The following is a 4,589-nucleotide window of genomic DNA, read 5'->3' on the forward strand; positions in this document are numbered from 1 at the left end:
CCTGCCTGTAACTCCACCCTGCCTGTAACTCCACCCTGCCTGTAACTCCACCCTGCCTGTAACTCCACCCTGCCTGTAACTCCACCCTGCCTGTAACTCCACCCTGCCTGAAACCGGCTTCCTGCCTCCTTGTCCTCATGGAGGGCTCCCACCGGGTGCCACAGCCTTGGGTGCGGGGCGGGGGTGGTGAGGAAACTGAGCGGGACAAATACTTGATCCTTTGCTGAGGAGATTGGGTTTCCTTCCCTGAGTGATGGGTAGCCATTGAAAATTTGTTTTGTTTTGTTTTGAGAGGGAGTCTCGCTTTGTCGCCCAGGCTGGAGTGCAGTGGCGATCTCAGCTCACTGCAAGCTCCGCCTCCTGGGTTCACGCCATTCTCCTGCCTCAGCCTCCCGAGTAGCTGGGACTACAGGCACCTGCCACCACACCCGGCTAATTTTTGTATTCTTAGTAGAGACGGGGTTTCACCATGTTAGCCAGGATGGTCTCCATCTCCTGACCTTGTGATCTGCCCTCCTCAGCCTCCCAAAGTGCTGGGATTATAGGAGTGAGCCACCGTGCCCGGCCGCCATTGAAAGTTTTTAAGAAGCTGACTTGTGTTCAAGATCACTCTGTCAGCCAAGTAAAAACTGGATTTATTATTTATTTATTTATTTATTTATTTATTTTATTATTATTATTTTTTTGAGACCGAGTCTCACTCTGTCGCCCAGGCTGGAGTGCAGTGGCGCGATCTCAGCTCACTGCAACCTCCGCCTCCTGGGTTCAAGCAATTCTCCTGCCTCAGTCTCCTCAGTAGCTGGGATTACAGGCACCCGCCACCACGTCCGGCTAATTTTTGTAGTTTTAGTAGAGACGGGGTTTCACCACGTTGTTCAGGGTGGGCTTGAACTCCTGACCTCGCGATACACCCGCCTTGGCCTCCCAAAGTGCTAGGATTATAGGCGTGAGCCACTGCACCTGGCGAAAACTAAATTTAAAAGGTGAGAAGTTAAAAAGAGAGGAGCTAGCTCAGAGAGGATGCCCTTGGCCTGAGAGGTGACGGAGGCTTAACGGTCAGGCTGCAGAAGTGAATGGGGACATAGGGCAGAAGCAGGTTTGGGAGATGTTAGTAAGTAGGATGTGGAGGATTGGAAACCAACCAGATGTACACGGAGAAGAAAACTTAGCCAAAGATGGCCCTGTGGTAATATTTTCCAAAATTCACTCCATGGATTTTATCAGACTTTCTATTTTTAAGAAAGAATTTTATGGTAAAATAATTTTTTTAAATATGAAATCATACTTTAACATTTAAATTAAAAATCTTCTCGACTGCAGGATGTCTAAGGTCATTGAAAAAACAACTTATATCAGTCAATATCTAAGTGGGGAGTTAGGATGAAGACATTCTCAAAGTTATTTGAAGAAAGAACCTTCTCCAAAAGATACACACACACACACACACACACACACACACAGATACACACACAGAGAATGTTTATTCACACCTCAAAAAGCAAGGAACACCGTTTGGAAAGTGCTGCCTTAATACATACAACTTTATATGTGAGGAAAATAATAGCATCAAAGTGGTAATAGAAGCTGGTAACACAGAAAGAGGGGTGGGTGTGGGGAGTAAAATTACAAGTTCAGTTTTGGAATTTGAAACACCTCTCACACACAGACCACCAGCCTTCAGCAGCAAGCTTAGAACTCAGAAGAAAGAACAGGAATGGAGACATCCAATTCGGGGCTTTTTAGCATAGAATTAATACTTTTGATACTTTATTTATTGTCTTTTTTTTTTTTTCTTTGAGACAAAGTCTCACTCTATTGCCCAGGCTGCAGTGCAGAGGCACAATCTCGGCTCATTGCAACGTCCGCCTCCCAGGCTTAAGCAATTATCCTGCCTCAGCCTCCCAAGTAGCTGGGACGACAGGTGTGCACCATCATGCCTGGCTAATTTCCATATTATTAATAGAAATGGAGTTTCACTATGTTGACCAGGCTGGTCTTGAACTCCTGGCCTCAAGTGATGCACCTGCCTTGGCCTCCCAAAGTGCTGGGATTACAAGCGTAATCCACCGTGCCAGGCCAGAATTGATACTTTAAAGACAAAAAATTAGAGACCCAGAAGGAGAGCGTCAATCAAAAGTGGGGAGACAAAACAATTCTTGAAGACACTGTGGCCAAAGTTAATTCCAAATTTGATGAAAAGCAACAACCCAGAAATCCAAGAAGCTCAGTGAGATATACAACAAAGAAAACAACACCGAGGCATGTCGGGGTCCAATTGATGAAAGCCAAAATAAAGAAGTCGTAAAACAGTCAGAAAAAACTGTCATGTTAAGGGAACAAACAGAAGTCATGCGCAGTGACAGAAGTCATAACATTGTCTGCTTTGTGGGCTGGGAGAACTAAATGGAGGAGGGGGACATCCGTGGGGTTGTACAAATACACACAGCTGTCACAACTCAGGCCGTATATCTAAGATCTGGGTGTTCTGTAATAATGCCTCAGTTTAAACCAAAAGGTGGAAGCAGGTGTAGAAAGGGCAGGAAAACGGGAGTGTGCAATGTGGGCAGAGCCATGGAGGCAAAGGACAGTGGCCGCCTCCAGCATCAGCAGCTGTGGAGTCAGCAGAAACCAACCCCTCCACTCAAGGGACAAGAGGTTCCACATCTTAGCTTGTTAGCATCTTAGGTGGATCTCAAACGTCTTGTGATGAGAATCATCCGCCCGAGGTCGCCTGAGTCAGGACTTCTGCAGGTGCAGCCTGGACATCCCAGGTAATTCTAAAGCTTCCCAGGTAATTTGATGTGCAGTAGGCGTCAAAAACCTCTAATCCTGATCAGTGACACAGAGGGTACATCCTGGCCTATCTGATCCTCAGAAGCACTTTAGAGCTTCCTAAAACTGCATTTCAGGAGGCCCGGGGCAGGGTCTGTGTTTGTCTCCTGCAGCTGCCAAAACGACCAACCACAGCCTGGCTTACAAGAAGAGGTTTATTGCTCGCGGCTCTGCAGCACAAAAGTCTGAGAGCAAGGTGTCCGCAGGGCAGCGCTCGCTCTGCAGGTTCTAGGGAAGAGTCCCTCCCGCCTCTGCAGCTTCAGGTGCCTCCCTGCAACCTCTGCCTCCCTCCCTCGCTGCGGAGCCTTCTTCTCTCCGGGTGTGTCTCCATCACCTCTCTTCTAAGGACAACTGTCATTGGATTTAGGGTTCACCCTGGTAGTCCAGGATGACCCATCTCAAGATCATCCATTTAATTACATCTCAAAAGACCCTTTCCAAATAAGGTCACATTCACAGGGTCTGGATATTAGGACATGGACATATCGGGAGGGAGCACCCTTTAATCCATGACAGGGCCCAAGAGTTTAACATTTTTAGTGAATTCCTCGAGTCACACGGTGATTGGGAACAGCTGGCCAGGAGGACACCTCCACGCTCGGATCTTATGACTTCAGCCACCACTTTGTTCTCCGAGGGTTTCCTGCTGCTGGTCCCGGCTCTCTAATTCTGCTGTCCTTTTTCTGGGGACAAGGGCCTTTGTAAGGATTCAGTAAACATGCAGCGGTGAGAATGGGAAAGATGCCTCGCAGGACTGCCGGCGAGCAGCTCCTTCTTCAGAGCCCCCGCTGCACGGCCGCTCTCCCTCGCAGCCTCGCCTCTCAGGGGGTGCGCCCATCTGTTCACACGACATCTGTGGTAATTTAATAAACGTGGGCACACAGAAGGCAGCTCTGCTTTGGGAAGACATTTAACCTGCTGCAGAGGTAAATTATTTGACTCTACCCGGTGAGAGCAAAGAAAGATGTCCTTAATGCAGCTTCTGCTGGGCTCCGTGTGTGCCCGAGGACAGTGGCCAGTGAAGGTGACAGCAAGGTTTCCAGGCTCCCTCTAGCTCAGCCTCTACTGTGCTCTGAGTGTGGAAAAGCCATTGCGAGTTAAGTGCTGAGAATAGAGTGGGCTATAACTAACAAAGTACTACAAATAACCTTGCCATTGGCAGAGCCATTTCTTTTTTTCCTCCTGAAAACCATAAAGGCAGAGATGATGATATTCATGAGTATGGTGCTCTGTGATATCTGATGAGACATTAGGAGCCTTGGTTAGGAGGAACCGAAGGGGTTCGTCAGTCTGTTACAGCTGCAATCACTGCCTGCTCAAGGTTGAAAGTGCAGATAATTTCCTATTCAAAATATAATTTGGGTCTCTGTTCACCTTAATGCCCCTTACAGAGGCTGCTGTGAACTCCCTTTGACATCATTGCCCGAGAGAAATCTCAGATGTGATTTTTCTGCTTACCTGAAATGGGCTTTGGAACACTCTTTGGTTCTTTACAGAAATTATGACATGAAGAAGTATTCATAGGAAGTCAGAGTTCATTACAATTTATAGGAGACCAGCCTTCAAATTTGAACGTATTTTCAGAACAAAAAGGAAGATAAATTGTTTAGTGTACTTACAGGGTTTAGCTTAATTAGAGTCTGTCTTTGGGACAAAATCATTTCCGTGGCAAAAAGGAAATAAATCCCTAGCTCTGAAGCATTTTTTAAATATCTCATTCAAATACCTTGTTTGGAATTATATTGAGCGGAACTATT

This window comes from Pan paniscus, chromosome 17, assembly GCF_029289425.2.
Source record: "Pan paniscus chromosome 17, NHGRI_mPanPan1-v2.0_pri, whole genome shotgun sequence".
Classification (NCBI taxonomy): Eukaryota; Metazoa; Chordata; class Mammalia; order Primates; family Hominidae; genus Pan; species Pan paniscus.